Raw genomic sequence first — 19,129 nt, forward strand, 5'->3', positions numbered from 1 at the left:
CATGCATTTGTAAATTGCTTCTAACTAAATATATATTTGGCTGAATAAGAGAAAAAAAAAGAATTTAAAAACCAGTAGAAGGAAACTCACAATATTAAAACAGTGAACTGCTGTTTGGTGAAGTGGTACTTTGCTAATCAGTTGAAGCGTTATTCTTATTTTCACATTCCACTTCTATTCTTTTTCCTTATTCAGAGATTAATATATTCTCCCTCATTGAAGAAACATTACCAGATACTATTTGATTTTATGTGATTAAAATAGCATGAGAATAGTCTAATTTTTATTTTAAAAACAAAACATTTTCTATTGGTGATTACTCTATATTCTCAGATCTGGATTTGAGCCTACTTATAGGGGCTAGAAGTGAAAGGCAAAAGGAAGAAAGAAAAGCTTACATTATATATTGTAAATATAATGTAAAATATTTCAAATCTTATTTTATTGCACTTTATAGCCAGTATAACATTATAATATACTAGGGCCCTAGTGCACAAATTCGTGAACCTTGAAAGAAACTGTGGGCTGCAAGGCTGTGGTGGCACAGGGGTGGGTCTCCATGCCCCCGGCTGGCCCCTCTTGCTGTGGTCCCCAGTTCCCTCTCTGCCAGCAACCCCACTCCCACCACCACCGCTTCCACATGCTGACTGTGCTGGCCATGTGCTGAAAGCACCAGCTGCACTCACATCCACCAATGACGCAAAGCAATTGGGGCCAGCACCAGCAGCAGGTGCAAACAGAGGCTGCTGCCCTGATCACCCCTCAGGAGCACAGGATGTGGAGAAGCCCTCAGGGGTGATCAGGGTCGACAGCCACAGCTCACATTCGCTGATGGCACCAAGAGATTAGGACTGGTACTGAGCACTAGTAATGGGTGAGAGTGGAAGCTCCAGCTCCAGCACCAGCTGTGGGTGTAAGCAGGGTGAGCACTGGCAGTGGGTGCAAATGGTGGCTCTGGTGCTAATAGCAGGTGCAAACCGGGCCGCCGCTGGTAGCGGGTACAAGCACTGGGTGGGACCACAGCACATGCAAGCAGAGAATTTTCAGTAACCACCAAAAGCTTGCCTCGATGACAACAACCAGCACCTCTCCTGGGTCTAGTGATCCCACTCGCCTGCTCTGCCATCCTGCCATGGCCAATGCCCACTATGTTCTATGTATGCCCCTGGTGGTCAGCACATGATATAGCGACCAGTTGTTCAGTTGTTCTGCTGTTCAGTCTATTTGCATATTAGGGTTTTATATATATATAGATAGATAAGGGGGGAAATTCAAAAACAAACTGAAAACAGCAAAAACAGGCATCCCTGGGAGAAAATCCCACCTCTGAATGAAAAGAAGCATACTTGATGATAGGATGCCCAGGATGGCACTGGCACGAGAGCAGCAGCTTAAGGGGGAAGCCTTATTGGGCTAAGTCAGTTAAACATGATTGCATCAGAATGAATATGAATCATTCCCCTCCTCACTAAGAACACATGAAGGTTTCACTTTTTTCTTAGAATTCTGAGAAAAAATGGGTCAAGACTAAGCCACCTGGTTCTGGATTAACAGCAACTTCATGAAGCTCCTCCTTTTTTAGTTCCTGCCTTCCTGGCCTCCTTACATTGTTTCCTAATAGGATACATTCTGTTAGGATCTACGCCTAATTAATTACTAATTTTCAAATCTCAGCAAAACATTCATTTTCTTGGGGAATTTTTCTCTGTAAACTGCAACAAGGGGTTCATTGGTTTCACAATTTTAAGTGATTCTTCTTTATAAGCTTATAATATATAACTGAAATTTATTTGTGTGATAGTTTAATCACTGCCTGTGTCTCCTACCATCCCACAACTCCTATGGCATGATCTTGCATACAGTATAAGTGATAAATTACTATTTTTTTTATATGTCTGGGCCTTTGTTATCTTTACCAATATGTAAAGATGTAATACATCTGCACCTGCAAACAAAATTAAGAATATTTTAAATCACCACTGAAGGGGGAATATATACAATATTTCTGTACCATAATAGGGAAGATTTCAAAACAATGGTTATTAATTTAGAATAGAATCCATTTACTTTGTTATGTATGGAGTTTCCTCTCTTTGAGCTCAACTGCTTTGGTGATAACATGGGGAAAGACAGATGGGTGAGTTAATGGAAAATAAGGCTTCTCCAACAGATGCACCATAAAAGTACAAAGACATGGAATTGTATTGTTCTTTTTTAAGGTTATATTAAAATAACCATAATGCAATGGTATCTCAATTTTCTATTTCTTTCTACTCATATAAAACCATAATCATAAACAATTTTTTTTTCAAATAACTATTCTGTAAAGCAACATACAAACAACTATTTTACTTTCTTGTCCTAAAGGTGTGTTGGGAAGCACAGGAGACTTGGTTGGAAAGTTGTAAGGAGCTCATCCTCTGCAACCTCTGGCCCCTCTCACTATGCGACCCCCTGTCCCATATCTGCTGGTAACCCTGCTCCCCTGGCCACCACTCCCACACACTGACAGTTGGCCCTGCTAGCACCTGCTGCTGCCCCAATCGCCCCTCAGGAGCAGAGGGAAGTGGAGAAGCCCTCACAGGCAATCAGAGCTGGCAGCCAATGCTCGGACCTGCTGACAGTACCAAGAGATTGGGACCAGTGGTGGGCACTAAATGCGAGCGGCAGTAAATGCGAGCAGCAGCTCCAGTGCCAGCTGTGGGTGCTAATGGGACCAGCACCAACAGTGGGTACGAGAAGTGGCTGCCAGCCCTGATCACCCCTCCGGAGCAGGGGGAGGTGAAGAAGCCCTCGGGGATGATTGGGCCTGGCAGTTGCCACTTGCACCCACTAATGCCATCAAGTGCCAGGTTGGGACCATGGCATATGGAAACAAAGAATTTTCAGTAACCACCAGAGGCTTGTCTTGATGACAGCGACCAGCACCCTGCCTTGATCTGGTGCCCCCACTCACCGGCTCCACTATCCTGCCACAGCTGAACCTGCCATATTCCACACTCTGCCACCTGCTGCCAATGCCCACCAAATTCCACGCCTGCACCCTGGTGGTCAGCACATGTCATAGCGACTGGGTATTCAGTTGTTCAGCAGTTCAGTCTATTTGCATATTAGGGTTTTATATATATACTATAGATACTAACCATAAAACAGGATCTCTTCAACCATTACATCCCTCCTCATTTACACAGAATCACCTCCTACCCTTTTGAAGAAGCCTGCATAGATGCCAGAGTGCACTCTGCAAGCAAGCAAACTACGAGTCATCAAAATCTTAAGTTTTCATGTTTCCAATTGTCCTGAAACTTTTCATCAGATCTAGGGAACTCTAGATCTGAAAATAAACTCATTAGTTCAAAATCAATAGAAAATTCTTTGGGTCTGCTTCATGTAAATCTAAAATCACCAAAGAAGTGGGCATAATTCCTTAGTTACAGTGTCATAGAGCACAGTGCCATTCATGCTTAGTATTAATAGTTTGAATAACCTGTGTAAAATCTCAGAACATCATAGTACTAATTTAAATTGACAAATGTCTAAAGCAATCTATTATTTTGATCACTTAATGTTCATAATAAAATTATTTTAAACCTAAATATGCCTTAGAATAGGTTAAAAATGCTAAGAAATGCAAAATTTATGAGCATTCTTAAATTTATTTTTAACATGAGTGATAAATTGCACATTTTAGAAATCCCTAGCCGAGATCTTCAAAGCAAAACAAAAAGCACATTGTGGTTAGTTTAGTGAATGGCCTCCACCTACTTAAAATGCAGCAATTCAAAATATTTTTATTTATTGAAAAAAATACTTAACCTGATCACCATCATTAACAGATGCTGGTGATAAGAACATATGATTCTTTCATAGTACCTAAAATTAAACTTTAAAGTGCTACCATTTGTTTCATTATTTCCTATAAAAATCAATTTCTAACTTTTTATCTCAACAGTACATTGTTATGTTTCATTACCATTTAGAAAAAAAAGATCTTTTCAATGTCTTCTTCATTGAACAATCACAAAGAAAAATGATAGACTTGAAGTAAGCAGAAACCACTTTAAAATTATCCTTTTTAATCCTGGCTCTTTATGTAACTTTAATATAATTGCATTAAATTAATGTAATGAAAACCAATCATTCTATATTATGGCTGTGTTGTCGAAGGTGATAGAAACTTAAGAAAATCAATTTAGCTTTTGTGCCATTTGATCTGATACCTGTTTCTTATGAGCGCTGACACGTGAAAAAAGGTCATTGGAAACCACTTTAGTAGCAATAGTGATAATTAAAATTTAACATGATTCTAAGCAACATGTTTTATAATTAGATCTTTTGTAGGTTGAAAAGAAAAATCACTTTGTATTATTTAAATCACTTAACACAGCATACTGCAGATGTACTTCTTAGAATATATCTACATAGTACATATTACAATATACTACATACTACAATGAGGTATCACCTCACACCTGTCAGAATGGCTACAGATATTAATCAACAAACAACAATTGTTGGATAGAATGTAGAGAAAAGGGAACTCTAGTACAGATATATTTGTGCAAATATTTTCTATCAGTGTGACTTATCTTTTCATTCATATATTTATATATATATGTACTGATTTCAGAGAGGAAGGGAAAAGAGGAGAGCGATACAACCATCAATGATGAGTGAGAATCATTGATTGGCTGCCTCCCGCATATTCCCCAGTGGGAATCAAGCCTGCAATCAGGCATGTGACCTTGACTGGAATCCAACCTGGAAACCTTCAATCTGTAGGCTGATGGTCTATCCATTGAGGAAAACCAGCTAGAACTACCTTTTCATTCTTAACAGTATCTTTCATGGAGCTAATGTTTAAAATTATGATTAAATTAGAGGCCTGGTGCATGAAATTCATGCATGGGAGCAGGGGGTATATTTGCCCTAGCCCAGCCTTTACCTTCTCCAATCAGGGACCCTTCTACAGATGTCTGACTACCCGTTTAGACCCTATCCTGGTGGGTTTGGGCCTAAACAAGCAGTCAGATATCTCTCTCAGAATCCAAGACTGCTAGTTCCCAACCACCTGCCTGCCTGACTGTCTGATTGCCCCGAACCACTTCTGCCTGCCAGCCTTATCACCCCCTAACCACTCCCCTGTCATCCCCCCTGTCAGCCTGACCTATGCCTAACTGCTCCCCCACCAGCCCGATTGCCCCTTACAGCTCTCCCCTACTGGCCTGGTAACTCCTAACTTCCCTCCCTTGCCAGCCTTGTTTCCACTAACTGCCCTCCCCTGCCAGCTTGGTAGGCCCCAACTGTCCTCCCCTGCAGGCGTGGTCACCCCCAACTGCCCTTTCCTAAAGCCCTCCCCTGTTGGGGCCAACTGCCCTCCCCTGCAGTCCTGGTCCCCCATAACTGTCCTCCCCTGCAGGCCTGGTCCCCCACAACTGCTCTCCCCTGCAGGCCTGGTCACACCTACTACCCTCTTTTGCTGGCCTGGACACCCTTAACTGCCCTCCTTTCCAGCCTGGTTACCCCTAACTGCCTTCCCTTGCCAGCCTGGTTGCCCTTAACTGTCCTTCACTACAGGCCTGGTCCCTCCCAACTGCCCTCCCCTGCTGTCCTGATCTCCCACAATTGCCCTCCTCTGCTGGCCATCTTGTGGTGGCCATCTTGTGTCCACATGGGTACAGCCATCTTTGACCACATGGGGCGGCCATCTTGTGTATTAGAGTGATGGTCAATTTGCATATCACCTTTTTATTAGATAGTATACAGCTTATCAATTGTTTCTTTCATAAATCATATTTTTGATGTTATATCCAAAAAGTCATCACCAATTTAAGATTATGAGATTTTCTCCTATGTTATCTCTTAAGAGATAATATGTTGTCTGTATGCATCTGATTCTGTGATATATTTTGAATTAATTTTATGAAGAGAAAAAGGCTTTGTCTAGATTAATTACATTTTTTTTTTTTTTTGGCATGTGAATGCTTGTTTCAGCATCATTTGCTAGAATGACTATATTTCTTCTGTTGTATTGCCTTTGCTCCTTTGTAAAAACCCAATTAACTACATTTATGTGTATCTATTTCTTGGCTCTCCATTGAGCCATGTGTCTAATATTTAGCAATTCAACATTGTCATGATTATTGTAGCTTTATTATAAGTACTAAAATTATGTAATATCAGTTCTCTAATTTTGTTTTTCTATAATATTGTGTTGACTTATTGGAGTCTTTTACCTCTCTATGAAACTTTAGATATAGTGTGTCAGTATTCACAAAATAACCTGCTATGGTTTTGAATGGGATTGTTTTAAATTTATAGATCAAGTTGGAAAATCTGATATCTTAACAATGTTGAGTCTTCCTATTCATGAACATAGCATAACTATCCATTAATTTAGTTTTTTATTCTTTCATCGGATTTTTATACTTTTCTTCATATAGATCTGGTATATAATTTTTAAAGAAATAATACCTATTTCTTAAAAAATGTTTCATATTTGAAGTGCTAATGTAAATAATATTATATTTTCAATTTTAAATTTCACTAGTTTATTTCTAACATATGGGAAAGTTTACATACTCTTGTATGTAAACCTGCTATTCTTCAACTGCACTATAGATGTTTATAAGTTTTAGGAGATTTTAAATCAACTCTCTTGAATTTTCTATAATAGACAAAAATTTATTTCATAAATGAACAAAACATGTTATTTCTTCTCTTCCATTCATTGTATATTTTGTTTTATGTTCTAGTCTTGCTGTATTAGCTAGGACTTCCACTATAATGGTGAAGGGTAATGTTCTTGCTTTATTTCTGATCTTATTCAGAAAGCATTGATTTTCTCACAATCAAGTATGATATTAACTGTAAATTTTTGTAGATATTCCTTAGTTGAGGAAGTTTCCCTAGTTTACAAAGAATTTCATCATTAATAGTGTTGGATTCTGTCAAATACATTTTCTGCATCTATTGATATGATCATGTGATTTGTATTATCTTCCTGCTGATGTGATGGATTACATAAATTTTTAAATGTTGAGCCAGCCTTTCATACCTGGAATAAATTTAAATATTGTGGGTAAATAATTATTTTTATACAATATTTACTTAAATTTGCTAGTTTTTAATTAAGGATTTTTACATCAGGTTTTGTGAAAGAAATTGATCTGTAGTTTTCTTTTCTTGTTATATATCTGTCCAGTTTTGGAATAAAATAATGCCGGCCTCTTAGAATGATTTAGGTATATTCCCATTGCTTTAATCTTCTGAAAAATACCTTGCAGATAATTAATAAATTTATTTCTTAAATTACTCATCTGGGTCTAGTGCTTTCTTCCTTTCTTCTCTCTTTTTTTGCAAGTCTATGGGAAAACTGTCTTCTATAGAGTTGGCTCATTTAACCTGGGTAATCAAATTTGTGGTCATACAATACCATGCATTCTTATTCTTTTAATGGCTGGGAAATTGAGTTATGTCCTCTCTTTCATCTTTTATTTTAATAATTTTTTCTTTTTTTTTCTTAGTTTGGCTAGAGACATATTGATTTTATTTATTGTTTCAAAGAAATAACTCTTGGTTTTGTTAATTTTGTCTATTATTTCTTATTTTCATATTTATTGATTTCTGCTGTGATATTTATTATTTATTTTCTTCTTAATATTTTGCATATACATCTTTTTCATTTAATGTGTATATGAAGTGAAAATCTAGATGTATGATTTTCCATCTTCTTTTCTAATATGTGCATTCAATAGATGCTTCTATATATGCATTTCTAACATATGCATTTAATTGAATCCACAAATTTTGTTAAGATGTGTTTTCACTTATTTCAACACATTTTGTAATTTGTCTTGATACTTTTTTTACATGTATTATTTAAAACTGTATTTTTACATGTATTATTCAAACCTCAAGGATATGGGGGTGTTACAGTTATCTTTTGGTTATTATTTTCTAGTTTGTTTTCATAATGTTCTGAGACTACATTGTATGATTTCTGTTCTTTTAAACTTGTAAAGGCATGTTATATGGCCCAGAATGTGATCTATCTTGGTCAATGTTTCATGTGAGCTTGAGAAAAATATGTAATCTGCTGTTGATGGATGAAGTAGTTCGCAGATGGCAATATATCTAGATGATTAATTAATTAAAACATTAACAGTATTTTTTTTTCTCACTGAGAAGCCCAGATCCTAATCAATTAATCCTTTAAAAAAATAAAAACATGAAACAAAATAAAACCAAAGTAAATTACATTTAGGAACTGATTATCAATTTCAGTTTTAATTTTCTGTTAAATAGTTGATATATTTTAGAGAAACATATTAACAATCTATCTCTACATTTTATCAAAGAAAAAATGATATTGCTAGAAAGCTATAAACCTTTAATGTATTTTTCAACTTCTAATAAAAAGATATTCTATTTTAACTACAAATGCACATTTAATTTTTTAGTTTTATCAAAGTTGAGGTAGGAAGATGTTTTGCTGAATTAGCAGATATCCTAAATTATTACACATTATGGACTGCAATATATTGTACATTATTAAAATTCAAATTTATCAATATCATTATTGATCATGTCAGAAAAGTCAAGTATTGAGAAGCTTAAAAGCTCCTATTTTCTTACTGAAAGCAAACACCGTGGTTATTTTTTATGAAGTGTCAGTTTCACCTTGCTCATTTTAAGAAAATATCTGCCAAATACACAGGACTGGATAATCATAGATTTTCTGTCAACTTACTTTTCAAATAAAAATGTCTGACCATTGGAAGAAAAACATGTTTGAACTTGCAACTTAAACCAGGTCTTATGTACTTTTCCTAGAAAATGCTATCATAATTTGTCATGAAGCAAAAATACATTTCCTCACAAATATTTAAATAATACTCAAAAATTGATATTAAGGAAATTAACAACAAATCTGTATTCAATCTGAAGATTTAAAAATAATAGTTTTTGTCTCTGCTTCAAAATAACATTAAGTGAAATGTTTATTTTTAAGCTGCGTATATAATAGGCCCTCTCTATATATACAGTATATACTGTATTCTAAGCCACCAAGAAGGTACCTGCTACTGCTTTTGCATATCCAGGGAAATATAACACAATAAAAAAGGCAAGTAATTCTTAGTATCATAAAAAAGTTTTGATTTTATGACCACCTAGTAGAGAGTCTCAGGGTCCATGAGATATAAAGTTTAAGATCTACAATAAAAGTGTAGCTTTGCAATTTTTCAGCTTTACAGAAATTATTCTCATTTATTCTGAACAAAAATCATTTCTAACATATTTATGTTTTATATGTTAACATAAACTATACTTTTGTGATCCTAAGCAATAGTAAATTTTTGGTCTAGCAAGTGGCTTATCCATCCATACACAGAAGATAATCTGAGACTTATTGTGAACAATATATGTAATTAAATTTATAAATGTAGATAGAATAAAAATATACTTACAAAAATATCAATTATCAAATCTGAAGTAAAAATTAAAAAATGAAATATTCCTATAAACATTAAAAATTGGAATCAATAATGTAAAATGTATTTTCAAAGGAATGTCAACCACATTGTTTTAGTGATGAGTTCTTTTAAATACATCATAATAAATTTTAGATTTACACAACCTCTGAAGTAAAGAACATAGAGATGTAAAAGATTTAAATAAAAACAATATATTAAATAAAAAATCCTGAATGTCAATTATTAAAATTTACCTCTCAATTTACTAAAATGGTCTTAATAAAGAGTACTTTCATAGAAAAACCTTTAGCACATACATACACCTTCACACTAAAATATAGACAACAATACAGTAAAAGCATTCAAAGCCAATGCCAACATTTTTGTCATTTGCTTTGCAATAGTCTGTGTGGTATAGAAAAAGAAGTGTACTCAGCTATCTCATCAAGGAAGACTTTGTCATGATTGTCGAACAGCCCTTTCAAGAATTACTCTGTTGGAGAGCCACCTTGCAATACCCTTCACCAGAGTGGGGCCCAAACCTCCTTACCTCCTTAACTTTGGCCCCCCAGGATGCATGGTCCTGCCACCCCTTCCAGGCACACCCATCCTGGCACCCCTGGTTGACTGGCCCCAGAGCCTTGATGTGGGGCTCTGGCCCAGCCACCATGACCCAATGTCCCCGGACTCACAGACCAGCCATCCTGAAACACTGAGACCCTGAACAAATAATAGTGCTGTCACTTTGCTACCAAGTCCATATTGGTGACTTGATGTCCCTAAGTTGTTTAAGTACACTTATAACCATTATCTTATATTCTTTATCTGACAAATTGCTTGCCTCCATTTCCTTTACTTTCTTTTCTGGTGATTCCTCCATTTCTTTAATTTCAGGGTTGTTTCTTTGTCTCCCATTTTAGCAGTTCTGTAGTCCACAGCACCAGGTGTGTGTGGGCAGGTATGTGTATCTGGTGGTGATGGTTTGTGATGCATCACAACCAGGAGTTCAACCTTCTGGTGGCACCAGTTTAGGTGTGCTGGGTTGTGGCAAGTTCATCCATGTGTCTGTGGTATTAGGTCACAGTGGGATCTGCTGATACAGGGATACAGGGTGAGGCATGCCTGATGGAGGAGTCAAGTCCATTTGTCTAGGGGGTGTTCATCCAAAAAAAAAAGAGGCCAAATAGCCAAAGAAGAACAAAGCTGGAGGGATCACAATACTGGATATCAAGCTACAGTACAAAGAGACTGTAATCAAAACAGTATGGTACCGGCACAAGAACAGGAATATAGATCAGTGCAACAGAACAGAGATTCCAGAAATCAACCCCACCATTATGCACCATTAGTATTTCACAAAGGGCACAAGACCATACAACGGAGTAAAGACAGTTTTTTTGGTAAATGGTGTTGGGAAAACTGGACAGGTACATGAAAATAAATGAAACTAGACCAGCAACTTACACCATACACAAGAATAAACTCAAAATGGTTAAAAGACTTAAATGTAAGCTGTGAAATCATAAAAATCCTTGAAGAAAACATAGGAAGCAAAATATCAGACATCTTATGTAGCAGAATTTTCACTGATACAATGCTTAGGGCAAGGGAAACAAATAAAAATAAATAAACAAATGGGACTACATCAGAATAAAAAAAGCTTCTGCACAGCAAATGAAACCACCATTAAGATGAAAAGGAAAGTTATGATGGAAGAACATATTTACCAATGATATATCTGATAAGGAGTTAATTTCTAAAATATATAAATTACTTATAAAACACACTGAGAAACCCAGATCCTAAGCAATTACAATTTAGTTAAAAAATGGACAGAGGACCTAGACACTTCTCCAAAGAAGACATGCAAATGGCTAAGAATCATATGAAAAAAATACTCAGCTTTTCTAATCATCAGAGATATCCAAATTAAAATGATACTGAGGTACCACCTCATTCCTGCTGCATTAGCTACCATCAATAAATCAATAAACAAGTTCTGGCAAGGGTGTGGAGAAAAGGAAACCCTAGTACACTGATGGTAGAAGTGCAGACTGGTGCAGTCACTATGGAAAACAATACGATGTTTCCTTAAAAAATAAAAAATGAAACTGCCATTTGACTCAGTTATCCCACTTAGGATATATCCTAAGAAGCTTAAAACACCAATCAGAAAGAATATATGCACCCTAATGTTCATAGAAGTGTTATAGCCAAGATGGGGAAGTGCACATCAGTAGATAAGTGGTATAAAAAAAAGTTGTGGTACATTAACACAACAGAATATATGGATCTGTAAAAATGAAGGATCTCTTACCCTTTGAAACAAAATGGTGGGACCCTGAGGAGTATTATGCTAAGTGAAATAAGCCAGTCAGCAAAAGACAAATATTGCATGATCTCACTTACATGTGGAATCTAATCCTATCTAATAAAAATGCAATATGCAAATTAACAGTCACTCCATCATAAAATGGCAGCATCCATAGCCAAAAGATGGCAGCATCCAGTCCCCTCAGCCCCACCCTGGCCTCGTAGGCAACGGACAAGGATAGGAAAGGGATTGGGAGGACAGTGCACTGTGTGTGGATGGAGTGCCAAGCCCACATAGGGTTGCAGGTGGTGGAGAATGGACACACAAAGAAGACCAGCACAGCTGCAAGCAGCTCTTCTGCCTCCTCTGGAGGAATTCCAAGGAGAGAGAGGAGGGCAACTGCAGGCTTCAGATGTGTCTGCCACCTGTGGGTGGCACCACTTTCACTCGCGCACAGAGACTCGCTCCTTCCTGGACACAGATTGTGGCCCAGCGGTGTGCAGCCATTAGTGCCAGGTTAGAGGGCCATCACCCTTCCCCCCCACACACACACCCGGACAGGTGGGACAATTCACCTAGGAAACTAGGTGACACACCCTTAAGGGCCCCAACTCCCTGGAAACCAGACTCACCCAAAAAGGATAAGCTCTTTGCTATTGTACTGATCCATCACCTTTAAGCATTATTGACACATTAGACACTTTATCCCTATCTATATAAAATAGATGTGTGCTTTTTTAAAACTTTATTTTCCAGATGAGAGGTAGACTCAGGGTCTGAATACACAATTTTCTGGGTAGAAAGTTTCCGTTCAGCTCTGAAAGCTGGGACAACCATCACAAAAATACTAGCAGGTAAAAGAAGGAGCTGGAAATGTGACAAAATGGTATGTGTACATCTTCAAAGGAAAGTGAATGCTGCTCCAGCCTAGGCACTTTCTAGGAGACCTTGACAATTATCGGCAAGCTGCCATTCTGAAATAAGCAAAGGTGAGGAAGGAGTATAGGTAATGCAGACTGGAAACTGCAGTTAGGGCATGTCAAGGACTTTGATCTAGCCATATAATGCCATCAGAGTTGGGACTTTCTGGGATTCTCAGAACTTTACAATTGATTTCCATTATTTGCTTCAAGAAATTTTAAGCAATTGCCCTGAGAGTTTATGTATCTATAATAATGAACGCATAATATGATAATTAGACTGGACCTCTTTCTGGTAGAAGCCAGGGCTGAGAGGGGAGCTCCTCCTGGGTGCCAGATGGAAGCCAGTGTTGGTAGCTGAGGAAAGGAAGGCCTACTCTTCTTGCATAATAGGCTTTCCCTGCTGGAAACATCTGAACATTGGAATATGTATATTATCTATTCTAATAAAAGCCTGGGGGCAATCAGGCCAGCAGGGGAGGGCAGTTAGGGGTGATCAGTCTAGCAATAGAATAGTTAGGAGTCAATCAGGCCAGAAGGGAAGTAGTTAGGGGGCGATCAGGTTGGCAGGCAGGTGAGTGGTTAGGAGCCAGTGGTCCCGGATTGTGAGAGGGATGTCCTATTGTCTGCAGGATTGAACCTAAACTGGCAGTCAGACCCACTGAGGGGTCCCAGATGAAAGAGGGTGCAGACTGGGTTGAGGGACACCCTATCCCCAACATGCATGAATTTCATGCACCTGGCCACTAGTGATCAAAATAAATTGACAAATACAATAAGGCCAGAAACGTGGAAGAATGGAAACAGACTGAAGATTCCTAGAGGGAGGTGGGCGGGGCAGGAAGAGATAACTGTATATGTAAATCCCATATACATAAAACCCAGGACACAGATAATAATGTGGCGAAGGCCTGGAAGCGGGTGGCAGTGGGGAGGAGGTTGTCAATTGGGGGGAGGTGTTGGGAAAAGGAGGGATTATCTGTAAAACTTTCAACAATAAAGATAAATTTTTAAAGGTATATATTTTACACAGATGTCAAATAAGGTGTACTTTCAATTATGAATAAGTGCTTTGATAAAGACACAGTCTTATTAGAAGCTGTGTTAGAAAGATGCCATTAGCATTTGGGGAAAAAACACACCTCAATTTCAAGCTACATAATTTACAAGATTTCTTCTGGAGAAAAAGAGCATTCATTTTCTTATAAAAGAAATAAAATGTTAAATATTAAGAGTTCTTTCAGAGACTATCCTATTGGTTATATTTTAAAAATCCTCAACTAGTATTAGGTAGAAGTAACTCTACAAATATATTCTTTTTAAAAAATTACACTATTGAGATGAAATGTATAGTCATCACACATTTTTATTTCATGCTATTATCTCCAATACAATTCCTCATCATAAAGTAAATAAATATTGAATAAATTGTATTTATGGTACTAATATATATTAAACAAATGTAATTTATGCTGTAATTTTAAATACGTTTTGAACTATGTAATATTGGTTTTTATAATATTAACTTTAGGTTTCTAAAGGCCCTTTATTAAAAAATTAAACTAACTGGTGACTTAAATTTGACTTATAAATAAACATATCAAGAGAAATTTAGGAGCTCCTAGGAAATAAAAGCAATGTTTTTAGTAAATAGCCTGAATGATAGTAGTGTAGTATACACTAAAATCTTCTAAATTACCTATATGTCTATGCCAAAAAAATGGATCTTTTACACAACATTTGGAAGCCATATATTTCATGCAAAAAATGTTGCATGTAAAAATAAGTACCTATTCCAATATTTAAAATTATATTTTTATATTACAAATATAATATTCTTCACTTCATTTCATGGCTAAATAAACAGGAAGCTGTTGGAGATAAGAATGGTGAAAAATTGAGAAATTTGGTATTGTCTATCAAATGCTGTCATATATATGCTTAACAATAAAATAAATATGTTATTCATGAAAATTGCCATTTAATCAAAAAGGTATTTTCCTATTTTCCTTGTGAATAATTTTGGTATCAAGTATATTTCCACAAAACCTCTACATACTTTTGGCTTATTTCCTGAAATTTAAAATTTTCATTGTTATTTTAATAAATTATTTTACCAACTTCAAAATAAACTCAATATTTCAAGAAATGAACAATATGCAAATGTAATAAATGTCAGCTACAAAAATATATATATGCAATGCCTACTTAATTTTTTAAGTTCCTGCACCCCTTTTAAATCTGTGCACCATTCTTCAGATCTTGGTCATTCAGTTTGTTTTTGTTTTCCAGGTTTCCACAGCTGAAAATAACTCATGACTTTTTTTTTATTCTTTGTATTGTTAAGAAAAAAATGTATCTACTTATGTAAATATAAAATATGTATGTACATAATCAGAAAGTGATTCCAATTAGCATCTTCTTACTAATAACAACAATAAAGATAGTGCTATTAGTCAATAACACAATTTATCCTAACACAATTATTTTAATAACTAGTATGCAGAAATAGGTAATCATTATAAATATACTATACAGGTAAATCCCACTTTGGATATACAAAATATAGTTTTTGTCAGATTTTTTTATCACATGAAAACATGAAATAAATACATTTGGGGTTGCAAAAATAAAAATTCACAATCTGATGATTATTTTAATTAGTAAAATACCCTTTTTTACTTATAGTATTTACTATCTAGAGAAAAATAAGAGGCAGATGCAATTTAGCACACATAAAATATCTCCACTGCTAGCAGATGTGTACTTCAACCCAAATGTCTGTTTAATCTTTTTTCTTTGATGTTTATTCATGTGTGTGAGTATATAATTTATATTAACTTATAAAATAATCTTAATACAACAGATACCTTCAGAATATGAATTCCTTGATGATTACAATATGAACAATTTGATGTTACAAATGAACAATTTTTGATTCATCTATAATTCATTCCTAGACCAATGTTGCTTTATTAAATACTGAAGGCCTGGTGCTCAGATTCTTTCACTGGTGGGGTCCCTCAGCCTGGCCTAAACCCTCTCACAATTGGGGGATGTAGCAATGTGTAAAGTAGCAGGTGGCCAGGGAGGAGCCGGAGCCGGGGCCAGGTGCCATGCTGCTCATGCTCATCCTGGCCTTGCTGCGCCTGCTACCTCAGCCATTGCTTGGTGGTGCTGCCTCAGAGGCAAGAGAGGCTCCAGCTGCCTCAGCTGGCTCACCAGCCATGAGCTCCGATTCCTGCTGAGCAACACTCCTGCTGTGGGAGTGCACTGACCACTAGGGGGCAGCTACTTCATTGAGTGTCTGTCCCCTAGTGGTCAGTGTGTCATAGTGATCGAACAGTGGAAAGGTGAACAGGTTGTAATGGTCGCTTATGCTTTTATATACATACATTCCAAACTTCTAGCATATAACCTGGCTATTTAGTGAGCAATTGATTTTCTCCTTAAATGGTAGTTGTCCTTATATAGTTCTCCACTCCTTCCTGAACACACGGGAAAATTACTCTTGCATTCATGTAGAACATATGACTTAAGTCTGAATTTTTACTTCATATTTGAGGGTCTCCTAAAGATTCTCTTCAGTAGTGGCAACTGCCTTATAGTATTTTACTTCCCTAACTCCTCACTCCTCACTTCTCACTGACTCATTCTCAGCCATTCCCATTCCATTTATAGTTTTTGAAGGAAACAGCTGGTACCACATGGTTTGGGGACCACGGTATTGTTAGGGCCCATCTGGAGAGAGAACTTCATCTGAGTTCCTGGGGTACTCAATTTCCCTGGCCTTCATCCTTCCTTAGAGTATTTTGCCTTATCTATTTTCTCATTTAACTTGCTTTTTGCTAAATTCCTGTTTACTGAAGGAGATAATTAGCTCTGGGTGATTATGATAATTTTGTCTTCACTCTCCAGTTATCCTCCCAATAGACATGCAGAAAAATGCTTAGTAAAGTGGTATCCCATGCCTCTTGGAAAAACACAATCTTTATGCACAGCTTCTGTTATTAGGATGTTTTAGATTTGTGCATGTATACCCAGAATTTCTGCTTAATCTAACCATCTACTTTACTCCAAATTAAAAGAAATTTCAGATTTCTGTCTGATTATTATTATTACTTTCACCTAATTTTCACAGAATTCTATAAAAAGGGAGAGTGGTCAGGATTTAGAGCTAAGGGATTTCTCTTTGCCTTGTCTTGTTTACCAAATCCACTTAAGAAAGAAAGAAGGCAATGATATGCATTTTCAGATGTATTGCTGGGATTATGGGGATATATATTGTGTGTGTATATATACATATACATATATATATATATATATATATATATATATGATACATAACTGTAGATATAGATAGGTAAAGAGACATAGAGAGATCCAAATCAGTCACATTTTCATTTATTTTTACTCTTTTCAATTTTTATTTTATTTATTTATTTTTATTTCAGAGAAGAAGGAGAGAAAGAGAGAAAGAGAAACACCAGTGATGAGAGAGAATCACTGATCAACTGCCAACTGCACGCCCCACACTGGGGATTCAGCCTGCAACCTGGGCATGTGTCCTAGACAGGAATTCAGAGACCCTTCAGTCCGCAGCCTGACACTCTATCCACTACACCAAACCAGCTAAGGCCCTTTTTCAACTTTTCGCAGTGATAAGTAGGTCTTATTTTGTATGGTTTTACTCTGTCAACATAAGTAATAATTTTGTATGGGATTTGTAATTAAATAATTTTTTTTAAAAACTGGATTAAAATCTGGTGTTTTCTTATACTATGTGAATTGTGTTTCTAATTATGTGTTTTAATACAGAGGGACTTGACTCTCACATCCACGTGGAGAAAAGAAGGCTCTCCACAGGCCTCCTCCATCCTGGCCAGTGCTTCTCCTGGGAGAAGACAGAGCTCACCCAGAAGGGGAAGCTGGCCTGCTGGTGAAACAGGCCCGGCTCTACCACCACCTGGCCACCTGCACTAAGGAGCAGGTGCGAGCTGTCCCACGAAAAGCACAACCTGCTCTCAGTGGCCTACAAGCAGGGACAGGGACACAGGTCTGCCTGGAGGGTCTCGGGAGCATCCAGCAGAAAACTGACATCTCCGACAAGATGTGGGAGCTGGTTAAGAACTGTTGCAGCCGGTTGAGGACTGTTGCAGTTGGTTAAAGACTACTGGGAGAAAGTGGAGTCTAAACTGAGGTCCATCTGCATGCAACACAGACATTGCATGTGGTGATGATTGAAAAAGATAATTTCCAAGGAGCTTACCAAGAAGCTTTTGATGTAAGCAAGAAAGAGATGCAGACCACACATCCAGTTTACCTAGGTCTGGCTCTTAACTTTTCTGCATTTTACTATGAGATCCTTAATAACCCCACGCTAGCTAGCGTGCACCCTGGCTAACACCTTGTTTCATTAGCACTGAAGATGCATACAGAGTCAGCACCTTCATCACGCAGGAGCTTAGGGACAGCCTGGCATCATGGACATCAGACCGTGCAGGAGAAGCATGTGCTGTGGCCGAAGGGGCAGGAAATTAACTGCATACAGGGTTTCCTCCCTCCAGAAACCTTTGACCACATCTCCATTCCTTATTCCACTGGGGTTTCCTCCAGCAAAGAAACCCATTCATGTGCATTCAATCAACTGTTTATAGCCTTCTCACACTGCAGCTGTGGGAAAGCTCCATTCCCTGATTTGTGTTTGTCTCAGCCTTCCTGGTGTGCAGTTACTGCTGTAGAAAAGTGTTAATAGCTTCATAAACATAAGTGACTTCCAAACACTTACATAGAGGACTAAAAATGCATTTGGTATTTAAGTAATATGAACCAGTTCTTCAAGTGACTGTTTTGTATTACTTGTGAAGATATGAAAATGTAGTTAATTATAAAGAGTGTTTTACATAACCTCTTCATTTCTCCATTCCCTCCCTTACTCTTCTCTGGGGTTTTCCTTTCAGTGATCAACTTTTCCATTTCTTAATGGTATTCCTTTATGGTAGGAATCCAAAGTATTAGATTGAATGGAAAAGCATTTGGCATTTCCGGGTTGGGGTCACACATTGAAATGCTTCCTGTGTCACATATGGTTGAGGTCTCATGCATCTGAGAAAACAGGGAATTTCTTTAATCACTATTTGATTCTGTTTCAGGTGGCAACTTTCCTTCATAATAGAAATTCACTTACACCTCCAAAAAATAAAATGCACAGGGACTTGATTAAGTAAGTATAAGAGTCATGATGTAATGGTTACTCATTAATGAAAATAGCAAAGCTATTGACATGAGCATTTCAAAAAGTCTAGGAGAGTAAACAGTATTTTAATGCTATTTTTAAAAATATATTTTATTGATTTTTTTTTACAGAAAGGAAGAGAGGGGGATAGAGAGTTAGAAACATCGATAAACTGCCTCTTGCA

At 37.0% G+C, this 19,129-nt stretch overlaps 1 pseudogene; it reads left to right on the plus strand.

Annotated features, from left to right (window-relative positions):
- Nucleotides 1-870: 870 nt before the first annotated feature.
- Nucleotides 871-18,251, plus strand: LOC118729650 (annotated as a pseudogene).
- The last annotated feature ends 878 nt before the right edge of the window (nt 18,252-19,129 follow it).

Source organism: Pipistrellus kuhlii, unplaced genomic scaffold (genome assembly GCF_014108245.1).
Source record: "Pipistrellus kuhlii isolate mPipKuh1 unplaced genomic scaffold, mPipKuh1.p scaffold_m20_p_3, whole genome shotgun sequence".
Lineage (NCBI taxonomy): Eukaryota > Metazoa > Chordata > Mammalia > Chiroptera > Vespertilionidae > Pipistrellus > Pipistrellus kuhlii.